Below are 15,434 nucleotides of genomic sequence, written 5' to 3'. Positions count from 1 at the left end.
GGTGGTTACAGGCTCCTAATGTGATAACCTGAACTGCTGATCCATTATTTTCTGTGATCAATCACAGAAAAGAGGGAAGCAGTGATACAATAACGCTGAGATTGGAAACCCTGGGCTGAGTGTTGTGTCGAGCCCATAGAGTGGCCTGGGATGGTGCTGGAGTGACTGGGCAATGCGGTACAACATCTAAGTTACAGTTACAGACTAAATTACAGCAGGAGCATCTCTGCTGGGGCCCTGGCGCAGCCTATGCTCGGCAATAAGTTATTGCCGATGCTATAAACCCTATATGATGTATCGGCAATTCATTTTTCAACCGGCTGTTCCCACGCTGTCTGTTTTATCTCCGTTGTTAATTTAATCCTGGCAGTAAATTGCCTCGCTTCTCTTAAATCTCCCTGCCCTGCCAGCCGAGAGCGGGGGGACCGGGCCGGGGGCGCGGGGGGACGCGGCGTCCGCTCGCTCGGCTGGGGGTGATGGGCGCGGGAAACGGGTCCCCAGGCTCGGCAGCCCCGCCGGGGGTCCCCTCGGGTGGCGGCGGGGCCGGGGAGGCGGCAGCTCCGCGCCGGCCGCCCGCGGGGGGGCGGGAGGAGGCGGCGGCGGCGAATCCTCCAGGCGGGCCGGGCGTGCGATCACTAGTGGGAGCTGGAGAGGGCGAGAGGAGGGGAGAGAAAACCCCGGACCCCCCGAAGCCGAGCGCAGAGGCTGCGCGCCGGGCGGGAGCGGGCGCGGTGGGGGAGGCAGCCCGGGGAGGGGCAGCTCGGCGGGGCCCGCCGGCCTCCGCACGCAGCCGGTAAGGACGCCGGGGCCGGGCGGGGAGCGGGGATGCTGCGGGGGGGGCGGCCGGGCACCTGCGCGGCGGGGGACCCGGGGGGTTGCCGTGCCCGGCCTGCGGGGGGTGCCTTGCAGCCCGAAGCTGGGGCTCTGCCTGCCCCGACCTGGGTGCTCGGCCAGCTCCGCCGCAGGCCGTCCCACGCGTGGTGCGCAGCGCTCGCTCTCGGCCGTTCCCAAGTCGTCGCCCGGAGCGGTGCGGAGCCCTGCCGGGCGGGGGACGGGGCGCCCCTCTCGCCTGCACGCCTGCGGCTGCCCGTTAATCCCAGTGCTCCCGAAACGCGCTTTTAAATCACAACGCCCGTTTGTCGAAGTCCATCTTGTTTATCCGCGAAGGTGCCGGAGGGCGCGGTGAGTCCCCGGAGCGGCGCCGCTGGCCGCCGGGCTCCGCCGCTTGCCGTGGGCTGACCTGGACTCGGGTTGACCGGTCGCACCGTGTCGCTGGGGGTTTTTGGGTGACGCTGCTCGGTAACATAGCGTTTGGCTGCTTGATTTAAGAGCCTGATGCGCGTAAATTACAGAAAGTGCCACCGTTTCGTGTGGATGAAACCAGACGTATGCCTAGCGTCCCGGGTCTGAGTGCCACAAACGGGGCTGGAAAAATAAGGCAGGTGTGTAGGGATAATTCACTAGAAGGCTCTCTCAGCATACAATCATTTGCAGCTTGGATGCCTCCTAAGGGAGAGCTGGTGTCTTTATAGCCTCGCAGGTTTTCCCCTCTGTGAAAAGCTCCGATTGCCCCTTGACCCAGTGTAAACTTTATGCATCTGCAACGTGCTGTGGCAAGGAACTTCATAGCTTTGACTTTATACACTGTGTCAAACACCACACCCTTTTATTTCGAACCTTCGTTTGAAAGCACTTATGTCTTGGATAGAGATAGTGCAGAACTGGTCCCTATTCCTCTCCATCCCATTCATGCTTTTATAACCTTCCAGTGTTTCCCCTGTTATCTTCTTGTCAGGCTGAAATGCTCTCTTCTGCTTCATTTGAAATTTGTCTTAAGAGAAAGAAGCGAGTACAGCCATCGTTGTTTGCTGAGAATAATCATTTTGAACGACAGGCATGTTAAAGTTAGGATGTTAAAAGCTACAGTCTCTGGCAATAACTCATGGAGGCAGTGTACATTAATTTGACAGAGTGGCTACCATGTGATTGCCTACAGAGGACAAAATCAGATCTGTCTGACAACTAGCAAGAAGCTTATGGCACCACTTACTCCTGCTTTCTTTTCCTGGCAAATGCTGCATGTGCAGGGAGTAGATTTCTTTCAGAGGTTTTTAAAAGCAACCAAAAAACCAAAGTAGCATCTTAATCTTAGAGTGGTATGATGGATTTGTGATCTGCTTGTAAGTAGGTTCTCTGGTTCATGCGTTGAAACTTTGCATTGTTATGAAACAGTTTTGCAGTTATTTCAAAATAAGGAATTCATCATGGTAAATACAACCTAAGGGCCCTGACTGTCTTCCCACAACCTACTACCCTGCTTGGCTTCAGCTGAGTTATTCTTGATTGACACTTGTGCAGTGGGGTGGGGGGTGGGGAACCCCTCAGGCCTTTAGGGTAGTTGTATCTGTACCTGTCTACATTTGTGTGTGTGCGTGCACATCCCTGACCTAGCAGTCCTTCCTGGGGGTCAGTATACTGAATGCTCTGGCTTGAAGTTAGCACTCAAGTACGTGCTTAATTTTAAGGGTAGAAGTGGGTCCATTTTAATTGGTGCACTTGTGTAATTAAAGTGATGCATGTGCTGGGGTCTTTGCTGCAGTGAGGCCAGAACGCTCACTGCTTTGCAGATTCAAGCCCTCAGGTCTTGAAACTCTTTTAAAGAGCTTCGGTTGGTGATGATGCAAACTGACAGATTCACAAAGGCTATTCCCAGCATCTCATCTTTCTTGCCTGTTTCTGTCACTCTTCTCTGCGTATTGTTTCCTAGAAAACAAGAGCTTCGATATGTAAGACATAATATCTGTTGCCAGGTGCAAGGAAACAATGAGAGGAAGTCTGATGCTGAGGTGGGAAATGATGTGTTACTACTCCCAAGAAACAAGATTAACTTTTTTTTTTTCCTTCCAGATGAATGTTTATGAGCTGCTCTGTTTCTTAACCAGTGATTGCTTGCCATTGACTACAGAGCACTTACCTAGACTGTAAATCCTGTGGGAAAGTGGCTGCTTTGTCGTATGAACGCAATACCTGACGCAGTGTGCTGCGGGGAGTGAAGGGGTGTCTCTGGGTTCAGCCTAAACACCGCTGCTAACGACAGCCATCCAAGTAGTTTTACAGCCCTCAGATAGAATATGGGATAAGCCAGAAAAGTCTCTAAAAACTTGTGACAGGTATTTTCTACTGACCTCAGAGTAGTTGCAACAATAGAATAGCATATAAAGCAACAGGATTATCTTGGTTGTCATCACTCTGCTTAAGAAATTGGTGAGGATTTATAGATATATCAGTATCTGACTTGTATATGCCAAAATTATCTAGATCATTGCGCTGTAAATACTGGAAATATTGAACAGAAACAAATTAATTCGATCTATGGGTGATACCCCATAAAACAAACTATAAACGATATCTTAGACTTACTACCATTTGTATTTTTATTCCTTTTCAGAAGAGATGAGCTCCTATTTTTACATTGTCTTAAACAAACTGAAAATGTTGCTGCTAGTAGGCAAAACTTGGAGGAAACTGGTTAGAAAACATGGCAGTTTGCTCTGAAGTTCACGTGTCAAACTGCTTTCTTCACTAGTGCAGGTTTCAGACCAGACTTGCTTCTGACAGGCACTTCCCTCTTGCTGTTTTGTATCTGGTTTGGGTAGCAAAAAATGTAACAAGGGTTATATAAAAAGATTTTTAAAAGTCTACAAATTGTAACATTCTGATGATGACTATGCATCATATCATGTTTTACATCAGTAACCTTGCTCTTTTGGGAGCGTGGAAGGAGGAAAGATTTATCTATTATAGCTTCTATAAGAACTGGACTTTTTTTGTAGTAAGGAAATGATTTTGAGGTAACTAAAATACTTTATAAAGCAGTGTTTGATTACATTATACCAGTTTTTTCATGCATTACATTACTGAGTTTACTTTTCTCTGCTTAAAATGTCAACACCTCATCAAGCTGTAAAGAAATTCCTGTGTGATCCATTATTCTTTATGATCAGTTCACGCTGTGCCGTGTGCGCACACCCAGGTGTGAGCGCTTACACCGCACACACAGAGGAGCGTGTATCTGTGTGTGCCTGGACAACAGGCAGTATGTTTTAATTGCTCTCGTACACAGGGTATGTTGGAGGGTTTTGATAAGAAGCAAAACCCAAAGGAACCTCTTTTCTTAGGTGTTGTGTCCCAAGGCTGGGGTCCCTGCTAGCCAAGTGGTATGTCCTTGCACCAGCTGCCCTCCTCACAGGGTCACCAAGGGGGGCTCTATTCTCAGCCCAGCTGCCGGCTTTTCTGCCACTTGTCAGAGCGAATATCTTTTAGGTCTCCAAACCTGTGTGAGATTTTGTTATAATTGGCCAATAGGCTCAAAACTTATTAGAGAGGATCTGGCAGACGCGTTTATCTGCAGATAAGCAAGTCTAAACATTTCCTTGGGAAAGCAGGCTGGAGGAGTTACTATCTGTTGCAGTCTGGGTGTAAAACAAGTCCTCATCTCGTGGTGCAGTGGCCAGCTGGGAGGGCACTTGCGTGGAAGTCATGGTTACGATTTTGAGTCCTATATAACTGGTATTTGGAGTCGTCTGTGGCATGCTGCAGGTCCGCAGAGTTTGAAGAAATGGGCAGAAACCACTGAATGTAGTGAAGAGGCTGAGGTCGCGACGTGGGTGTGAGGAGACCATCGGTGAGCGTGGGCTCCTCCTTCACCTGTTCCAGAAAGTGTTTCCAGCAGTGAGTGAACTGTAGTATGCAGGGACCTGCGTGTACACACGTCTCGGGGAATTTTCTTCCCCGGAAACTGGTTGTGTTACACGTTGAAAATCAATTCAGTGCTGAAGTCAAAATACATTGCTACATACCTCTACACTTTGATGTCATGAAGCCAAAGACTGTCGTTTTGCAGCCCAGGATGAATAAATGCATGTATTTAAAGCATTCATTCTTTAAAACTACAACTTATTTCCTAACAAAAACATAACTGTTGCTGTTTTTCTGAAACAAAAGCAAATATAGTTTGGTGTTCAGAAAAAATTTCACATGTAAAGCCTAAAGTACAAAATGGGTTGTATATAAGAAATATTTATAAAGCAGCCACTTAAAAGTTTTTAAAAGGTTAAGTTATTCAAGACTCATTCCCTGAAGCTACAAATGTAGTTGTTCATGCATAACTTCACTGAGGAATACTCATGTGAATAAAATTACGCACTTGCAGTTTTGTAGAATCAAGACTGTAATTAGCTCTAGGTTAATTCCCTCCCATCCCCCTTCCTAATTAAAACCACACAGGTCAATTAAGGATCAAATGAGACATTACCTTTGTGATTATCGTCCTTGGCAGAAATAGGTATTCTGATAAATATTTCAATTTCAGTATAATCTGACCTTTTGTCCAGTTTGCTTTTCTTTAACCTTACCACTTTGGCCCGAGAAAAAATAGTTGTGTTTAATACAGAGTATGAAAAAGTGAAATGATGAAGCACATATTTTGGGCACATTTTATTTTAGGGGACACTTCGCCCACCCCCCGTGGTGGGTGAAATAATAGACTTATTTGCCTTGGATCGTTAATGTGTATATGAACAGGGTTTGGCTAGTTTGTTTTTCTCTCTCTTAAGTACACAAACACAGCTTTATTTGTATCCAGATAGTTAAATACAACTTTTTTCATGTATCTGCCAATTTCTCTCTTCCCCATTAGAAGTGATGATGAAATGACATCCACAAGCGTGCATATAGAATACAGTGCAGAGGGCATAGGTGTACACAGAGGCTAAATCTTTGCTAGTCAAATTTGCTTCAGAGCCTGTTGATTGTAGGCTCTCTACATATGTGAGATTTAGGCAAGGCAAAAAAATTCTTGCTTCTGTGCCAGATGTATTGCAAAGCCAGGACAGTGTAATGGAGATAAGGTTAATTAGCTATTTGCATTTGCTACTGAAGTTGGATGAACAGTTTGGTTTGGGTTTTGTTTTTTTTTTTTTTTTTTTTTTTCCTAACAGGGAATTTCTCTTCAGGCATAACTATTCAGTAGAGTTTGTTAAAATGAATATAGGAAGACTTTTGTAGCCTGCAGAAATACAATTAAGTGTGTGCAGGCGTCATAGACTTCTTTTATTCATAGGCAAGTCTTGTAGGGTCTTGTCCTACTGGAGAATTGAAGTGGAGAAACCCTTTGAGCTGAGCAGGGTCCACAATGTCTGTGTATCTCTGGTTCTGTCCAGTGGGTTGCAGACACAAGTACCCCTTGAAAAGTGTTTTGAGACCCTGGGTCGAGGATGAGGTCGAGCCCAAGGTGCTGTTGATGGACAGAATGAGACTTCAGTTACTCAATTACTGTTCAGTTACTGTTTTGTGCTTTCATCTTTAAAAATAATCACGTATATATTGCCTTTTTCCTTTATTCACGAGCCCTAGGTAGGCATTCAGAGCTACTATGTTCAGCACCTTGCAAATACTATGAATGTGAAACTGGATCTGCGTCGCATTTAGGGTTTAAAATACCAGTATAATTTCTGTTTGAGAGATGGTAGGAGGTACTTTGTCTTAAGATTGCTGGTGTAATTTTTGCATTCATACAGTCCACCTAGCTCAGTGGTTTTCATGGGACACCCATCCCTGTCACTTGAGGTGAGCTTCTTACAACAGGAAACATTTTTCCTACAGGTATTAATCTCCTTTTTCAAGTTTGCCTTGGCACAGATGTAATCACTTTACTGTAGCTAAAGAGCAAAACTGGTTTCCTCCAGAATTTTGGCATTAACTGGAAATGGATGGTAAACTCTGGGGGTCCGTCTAAGGGATAACTTTGTACATGTGAGTTATGCTTGCCAGCGGTACGTGAGCAGCAATGGCATCACATAGATGCAGATTTCTGTTTTATGGAAGGAACAGGTTTTAGGGTGTTTTCCCTGACAGCCGTTGGAGCAGCAGGCAAATCCATATTTGCACATTTGAAGAGGAGTAGTATATTTTTAACTTGAAGCTAAATAATTCTTCTCTGATAACCACATATTGCAAGAGTTTAGACTTGTCTGTTTCCTGGGTGCTACTTCCACAGGCAAGTCAGAACCACCACCGCCGCCCCCCCCCCCCCCCCCCCCGCCCCCCCCAGATATAATTGTTCACAGTGGGGATTATGCCGTGTTGCTGGGCTGTTCAGTGTAATAGGGATGCCGCTGGTTGAGGACCTGCAGAAATCAATAGTTGGATTAAAAATGAAAGGAAATAAAGATAACCTGTATAACTTTTTTACTCATAAATCCATTGATGGGGAGTAACCAAGCCTCTCTGTAAAAGAACTAGTGAATGTCTGAGGACTTTTTCATTTTGAATGAAATTTGCTTTCCTGACAAAAGCCAATGTGATCTGAATGACACATGCTGTGTTTTGAACTCATGGAATTTCCTTCTTACTTGCTGTTTTTAAGGTTTTGTGCAAGTTATTAGTTACTTGAGAATTAGTGCTTTAATTAAAAAAAAAAACCAAACAACCAAACAAAAACCAAGACAAAAAAAACCCAAGAAAAAGCAACACAGAATAGTTTCTAGTCCTCTCAGTTGTAAATTTTATTCTTATATTTTGAGGCTTGAATCTTGAGTTGTTTATGTGTGTGTGCATGCATAATACTCTACAGATTTACTTGGAGCTTAATTTGTGCATAAATGTTTTGCTAGATTTCTGAAAAAGAGTAGATTTTGTACTTTGTGCAGAACCAAATTTTTCTGATTCACCTTGCCAGTTCAGGCAACGTGACTTGGAATGGTGTGAAGAAATGAGAGCCTGTCAAAAGGGTTTGATCTATTTTTACACTGCCCTTCTGTTCTCAAATGTTGCACATACATTTGAAATTATTAATCCCAAGTAATTTCTTCCCTTAGTAGCATTTCAGCTGTTTCTATAAACCATTCAAGGCTTTTCTTTTATCCTACTACAAATTTAATAAAAACTAAAACTGTGTGACTGTACTTCTGTAAATGGATATATTCTTACAGGTTTAATCATTGATGGTAAATCTTTTTAGAAATTGGTGGGGCCTTTGCATACAGGCAGGAGATGTCTTACATGTATTGAAATGCCTTTTAAAATTATTTTTATGCTACTCATACTTAAATACTGGACTTGGCTCAAGGTGAAAAGTAAACTGTAAATAGTCTGATTGACCAAACACAGTGCTGTTAATGATGTGAAGTCTGAGTTAAGCTTTTAGAATTGCTTTGCCATATAATTAAGAACCTAACTGGGCAGTTGCTTTGGGAATTGTTGGAGCATTTGAGGAGCTTCTGTGCCTAACTCTGCTTTCTATCCTCCTTGCTGGAGGACAGGGTCCTCAGCGCTGTCAGCAGGTGTGGGAATGTGCGTGGTCTGCCTCAGTGCAAAGGTGCCTGCCTTGTTTTATCTCTTCCCCACTCGCTGTCCCCAAGCAAAGTGAGGCAATCCTACTGTCAAGTGTGGCTTGGCTTAGCTGGCTAGAGCAGGAATGAACAGTTGAAGATGCTAGAGCAGGAATGAACAGTTGAAGATGCTAGCTTTTGCAGAAAATGTTTTCTTTTCTCTATGGCTCCATAATAAGCAATACTCTCAAATGACTCTTGACAGATGTCAAAGGCCAGAAATGGAGAGGTTTTTAATATTATTTTTTTTTCTGGTGTGCAGGTAATAGCCTAAAGAATACATGTTTTTTTTAAAACTGAAAATAGCGGAAAGTGGTACCCATGAGATAGGGTAGAGGAGACCCAAACACAGTAACACCAGCAGAAGTCCTGCAAAGTTACCACATTTGGGTTTGGTCTTGTGAACAGGCGAACTGGTGGCAGTGGTATAACGTGCAGAGCGTAACATGCTACAAGTAGGTACGTGGATGCAGGTCCTCAGAACCCTGCTGGACTGGAGTGAACAAACGTAGCTTCAGTACCCTAAAACAAATCCTGCGAGCTGTCTGAAGGTACAGCCAAAGGAGACTGCTGTCAGCTTAACCCTGGGGAGAGAAAGTGCAGGAAAATTTGTGAGGGAAGGTCAGGACTCTTACTGCTTCTGCTTCTCACATTAGCTGAGGACAGAAGGACAGGTTGCTTCGGCAGCAGCTGTCTGTATGTTCTATTAATGGTTAGAGATCATAGTGAACATTGGAAAGGATTATAATAAAATCCCTGAAGGATGCATACAGCAATTCCTGTTTTCATTCCAGGCTCCGGTGTTGACCCTTTCATTTAGCCTGTGCTTTAAAGCGTACATGTCGCACTTATAATGTAGACATAATGTAATGAGTGGCATGGATCCTTCTTATCTGCGTAGGTTATTTCACTTCAACCAGTATAGACTGAAATAGAAAAATCATGCTTAAATTGGCATATTGGTCCAGTGTGAAGAAAAAATAAATCTGTCCTCTAAATCGCATTACTGTCCCAGGGGGCAGTTGTGAACTCAGATAGTCCTTTCTGGGTGACCACTGACTGATCATCACTGTTTTGGTGGTTTTTTGGCTTGATTTCAAAGCATGGACGGGCATCTCTGGTGCTTGTTAACTTCTTGAGCAGTACAAGTATCCAGCACCTTTAAAAATGAAATAATTACGTTTCTTATTTTGCTTGTGTACTGCAAGTTTTAATTCCGATTTTTAAGGTGTTTGAACTGTTGCAGGTGATGATGTGTCTTTTCAGATAAAACACATGCTAAATTACAGGTGATTTTTCACTCTCTTAACAGATGTTGATCCATTTACCTGTTCTCTCTAGATGCACAAATGGCCTAAGCAGTAGCTTCTCTCTTTGTGGGGACTGGAAATTATCACAGAATAGTTGCTAGCAACTTCAAACTACATCTTAAACTGCCGGCGGTCTGTAAGCCATATCATCAAATGAAGAGAGCTGGTGGGGAATGAATAACAAATGGATGTTGAGACTTGAGAAGCTTTCTGCACAGAACAACCTTTTCTGAATCTCACTGTCCCTTCTATATTTTCCCTAAGGTGTGTAAGGCGAAGCATCGGACCAGGGGCTGTATTCTTAAAAAGGGCTTGTATCTGAGAGAGGGTAATTAGCGTGATTTTTATCCCACCATGAGGCACAGCCGAGTGGATCGCATGGACAGATCTATGCGCTAATCTTTGCTGAATGAGGAGGGAAACCGTGTGATGGTGGCGGTGGTGGCAGTACTGTGTGGTTTGAGGGGGATGGGGAAACAGCTCTGGGCTGCAGCACAGGGGATGCATGTGTGAAGTCATTAATCTTGGGGATTTGCTGCATTTTTTTTTTTTTTCTACAGCCCACACACAGCTTTTGGCTATGGGTATGGCATTTTCCAGCAGATGGCCTGTTGCACAGGAAGGCGAGGATGATGTTGGAGGCCTTCTGAGTGTGCTGATATAGTCAAATCTTTTGCACGTATTCTTCAATTCTGTGAGCTGGTTTCAAAGGCACCGAGTATGTGATTTAGGGTGTCTTTGCCCCTGCTTATATTTTCTTTATTTTCTTTAGACATGGATAAAAGTATGGCTCTGGCAGAATGTATGGCTGGACAAGGATAGTTGTGCAGGTTTGGCCACCTCCCCGCCTCCCTTCCTTTTTAGAAGTGGGAAAACAGGTTAGCTATAGAAACAGAAGAGATGCTAAACATTTGTTCAACTGCAAAACAAGGATCACTTTATGCTCTTGAGAACCCTTTAAGTTTTGTTAATCTATGCAGGGTAAGGTTTAGGCTTATACTGAGATAAACAGCTCATTTTGCAGTTAAAACTGGTACTAACATCCTTTAAAAGACTGTTCCTCCTCTAGTTACCTGACTTCTGTAATGTCAGGAAAATATACCACAGCTGACAGGATAAAGTCAAAGGCTTTTATTGGTATCAATAAGTATAATTTAGGGGATGCAAGCAAAGTTTTGTTTTGCTAAGAGCAGTTTTGTGATACATTATTGGTTGTTGCATACACTTTTAATATAGAGGTGTCCACATTTAAACACAGTCATTTCTTTGTGATGTTTCTCCCATAAAACTCTTAAAGGGAAAACATATCTTTGAATGAGATGTTTTTTTGAGATGTTTATATATATATGGGTTAAATATTTCACTGTGGCTTGTTACATTATCAGCTCAAGAGTAAAATTCAATTATCTAAATTGAAAGAAGTAATAAAAAACAATTATAAGTCTTGCAAAATACCTTTTAAAATTATTCCATTTAAGTATAATGAGAATACCTTGAAAAGGTGTTGGGAATGATAACTCTTTAATTCACTAGTGAAAAATAAAATAAATGTGCTGCCTATTGAATGAATGAAATAATGAGTTGATGGAGGGTGTTCTGCTGTTTCTGTAACAAATGGAAATGCTATTTCCATTTAAGTGATTTTTACCTCCCCTTCTTCCTGTACTATGCCAGTTCTTTTCCAGCCGCTTCCCCCCTCTCCACAGTTCCCTCTCCCTGCACGGTATTCCTCCCTGAACAAAAGCAGCCAACTAACTTCTGTGCTTGTTGTCAGATAAGCCAGTGTAAAAAATTTCAGCTGCTTTTGCTGTTTAGCACTGCTTTGTACGAAAACTTTCATTATTAGCTCAGTGACAGTAATCATGGCATTTAATGATAATGCTCTCTGATCAGATGATAAATGCTTGTTTATAGCAAGTCTTTTGCACATTCATTAATCAAGAAAGGTTCTTGACATAGTGACAAAAATAACTTTAATTCTTGCTTAAATAATACACTGCTGTTCATCAGTGAACACATGGCAGATATGCATAAAAGATACTGGGAGTGTGTGTCAAACAACAGCCTATCCTTCCACACACTTGTTTAAATGATCTTGTACACTCTTGCTTTTGCAGTTTTGTGGCTTGTTTAGTTCTGTGCTCTTGAGTCTATTAATACATTGATGCTTACTGATACGGATTTCAGAAGTTCAAAGAAACCTTTTGGCTTTAGTGCTGCATCTAACCACCCTTACAGGCTGATGAGTCCACTCTGCTTTACTCTCCAGAGTCCTGGACGTATTGGCATCTAGCTCAAGGAGCTGACCAGAGTACATCCCAGCTTATGTGCAAGGGGACTTTCCCCAAGACTAGTGCCCACAGAAGTCTCGTTGGCAGTACGGTGTGAGTAGGCCACCAGATTGCATACATAACCTCATTGAAATGAAAATTCCATTGGTATCAGTTGTCCTTGCTGGTCCCGACTGAATAAGTTATCACTACGGGGAACACCTCCAAATTCCTGCTTGATGGTTTCATGCAATGCATGCTCAAAACCAGTCTTTGCACAGTAGGGAGTTAGCTGGAATCTATCTTCTCTCTTTTGGTGTGGTAGAACTAACAATGGTGTTCACTTGCACCCATTGTTGGAGGCCAAAAAGATACATGCCAAATGATATGTTCTGCTTCTTTGAGAAGTGTAGAGAAGCCTCTTTTATTTGTAGCAGAGTTCAGGCGGTTTGAAATGGAGGCAGTCCCCTGTGGCACAGAGAACAGTCATGTGGGCTTTATCTCAGTCATTTTCCTTTTCTAATCAAGATCTTGATGCATCTGTGCTTCCTTTCGTCTGCTTTTCAAAGTAATGCTTGGGTTGGATCTCAGTTGGGTTGCATCTCTGAGCTATTTCTACTGAGTTTTTTTCTGATAAATGCGGATTCTGTGACTACTGCATTTTGCTGATGGGCTGGCGTTTCCAAAGCCTATGAACTGTACCTGCGTAAGCTGTCTTCATTCTTTGAGCTGTAGCATTTGATAAGTATTGCTACTATAGTGTATATATGAACCATCCTGGAGATGGTTTCCATTGATGGTGCTCTCTGCCTTATATTTAAAGTTGCAGTGTTTGTTTTTCATAGGGGTCTGTCTGATATTGTAATTGTCCAGGAAACAGGGTCTCACGCTAGTGAGAATACAAATGATGTTGAGCTCTTTGCTTTGAGAGCTTCTCAATAAATTCCTGTCTGCCTTGAGTATAGAGATTTACTTTTTTTTTTAAACCCTCACTTTTTATTCATGTCTGAAAAAAATTCAGAACTTCTGTTAAACATCTGGTTGTAATATTTCTTTGAGAAAGGTTTGCTCTCAAAATAGTACTTCTTGAAACTATTGGGTGCTTTCTGTAGGTGGTCATCAACATCTGCTGGGTCCAGCTGATCGATTAACTGACTAACAACATTAATATGTTTATTAATCATTGAATAAGTCCATTTTTTTCTAAGATTTTGCAAATAAAGCTTGCTATTGCTTGGTCTTTTTGAAACCTAGAGAACTGCAGATATGCATTAGTCAGCTTAAAGTTATTTTTTGGGGTCACTTGATATTTGTGGCCAGAGGCATCACTACTCAGGAGATCCCCAAAGGGATCCCAGTTCAAATGAGTAGCTCACTTTTGTTACAATCTCTGTTTGGCCTCTCCCTTGATGTGTTTATGATCCTAGAAGTTGAGGCATCCAGTCTGAACTGGAAATTCATAGTCACAAAGCGTGAGTGGCAAGTTAGTAAATGCATGATTTGGATGTAGTAGACTATCAACTATCATGTGCAGTTCAGCCGGTCTTACAGATAAGTCCAGGGAAACATGCTTCGTGTGGAATTCAAGCGTAGCATCTCTGTCCTTCCACACTCGTACTAACTCTTAACATGATGTTTACTCTGTCAGTTGATGCAGGAAAACCAAAATACAATTAGATTTCCATAACCACCATAAGGTAACTGATGTACATTTCCAGTAGGACCTTTCTTCATGAAAATAAATCAAGGGATGACATTAAAATGTACTTGGTAGCTATCATCAGGCGACTGCTAATATGCAAAGTGTCTCTTTGAAATAGTACACATGCATAAGATTTCACAAAAAAAACCTTCAATCATAATTGTATGCGTAAAAGTAATAGTACTGGTACTTCATGGTATACTTCTTGGTATACTCCATGGTCAGTTTTATTTCTGTGACTATCTTGAGAAAGTTTCAACTAGATTACTTGGATAAACCTATTTGGCAAAAATTCTGCCTCTTCCAGTGTTACGATGGACTGTCCCTAAAGCCTCATTAGTAGGCTGATAAGAACAGTAAAAGACATGAATATGGAACTCATGATGCAATCCTGCATTAAGGATGGAAGAACTTTTTTTTTCCCCTCTCCTATACACTGAATTTCGTGGTAGTTACGTCTTTGGGGTATTACCTTCTGTTAGATTTAGTTTGTGTGGGCTGTATGATTCAACATTTACTGGAGAGAAGAACCGAAGAGGTGGTAAATGACAAAGATGATGATTGGAAACCGTGTATTTTTAGGAAAGCAGACTATGATACAGAGTGTGTGTACACAGTTTGCTTAAAAAATATCTTGAGAGAACTCTTCCAAACAACTTTTTACCTTACCTATCAGATATGTGTGTGTAAATGTGGGAATGTCTCTTTGTCTCATCAGAATTTAATTTTGACTTTTGGAGTTCTTAGAGTTAAGCTTGTGGGGTGCTGCTGTCTCACTGTCACTCAGCAAAGGTGGGTTTGAAGATGACGAGCACTGGGAGAAGCAGACAAATTGAGACTTTTCACGCTGAAAATTTAACACAGAGGTTTAGTTGATCTTTGGCTAAACACGTTTATTCAGATTGAAGGTCTGGGTCTTAAATCTGACCCTGCAGTGATCAGTTAGAAGGTTGTCCTTGTGTTCAGCAGCAGGAGGAAAGGGTACTTGATGTGACGGAGTTCCAGACATTATGGTCATGAGTTACATGGAAAGAATGGCAATAGATGATATGAAAGGTCTGAAATGAAAGCAACAGCTGATTTTGTTCAGTTCAAAATGACCCTGCCAAAAGAGGCAAATGACATCACAAACTGGAAGGTCATTGTTTCTTAACAGACTTATAAAATAATTTTTTATCCAAAAAATACACTGAGAAATTTGAATGATGATGAATAAACCACTTTAAACTTACAAGAAACAACCATCTGTAGCTATTCAGAAATCTTCAAAACTGTTGTTGGGAAGGAGGTCTAACTTCATCTTAACGGATATAATAAAATTCCTTACTCTCATATGATCAGGTATGTGCATATGGTGTATTTTCCAGCAACCTATTCCACTTGACCAAAAAGTCTGAAAATACAGAAATTACACAAGCTCACTTGGTTATTTTTACAGACCTTGAAAGGGTGCAGTGTTTGGATTTGTGTTGCCTTGCTTGTTTTCCCTTAATCGGCTTTTCCCAGTTACAGTTCTTCTGTCATCAGCTGTGAAAATGAATCACAACAGAAGCATCAATGTAAAAAGTGTTTTTTTGGTTTGGTTGTGGTTTTTTTTTTTTTTAATTAGGATGTGCAAATTACTGTAGCTGTGGGTAAGGTACTCCATGTAGTTTCCCATTTTAAAACACAACAAAAGTCAGAGTCTAGATAATTCTAGAGACCCTTCCTGTTTATGACCCAGAAATTCTTGGAGTGCATCCTCTTGCCTTCTAACGCTTTC

The 15,434-nt window shown here is 42.3% G+C and overlaps 1 protein-coding gene across 1 annotated transcript in view; it reads left to right on the top strand.

Moving 5' to 3' along the window:
- Window positions 1-686: 686 nt before the first annotated feature.
- BMPR1B (bone morphogenetic protein receptor type 1B) overlaps window positions 687-15,434 on the top strand; it is a 253,263-nt gene continuing 238,515 nt past the window's right edge. The window contains exon 1 of the mRNA XM_055713051.1: window positions 687-793. The gene's annotated coding sequence lies outside the window, so the exon portion shown is untranslated. The remainder of the gene's footprint in view (window positions 794-15,434) is intronic.

Source organism: Falco cherrug, chromosome 1, assembly GCF_023634085.1.
Source record: "Falco cherrug isolate bFalChe1 chromosome 1, bFalChe1.pri, whole genome shotgun sequence".
In the NCBI taxonomy this organism is placed as follows: Eukaryota; Metazoa; Chordata; class Aves; order Falconiformes; family Falconidae; genus Falco; species Falco cherrug.
This window is presented reverse-complemented; position numbering and strand designations above follow the sequence as displayed.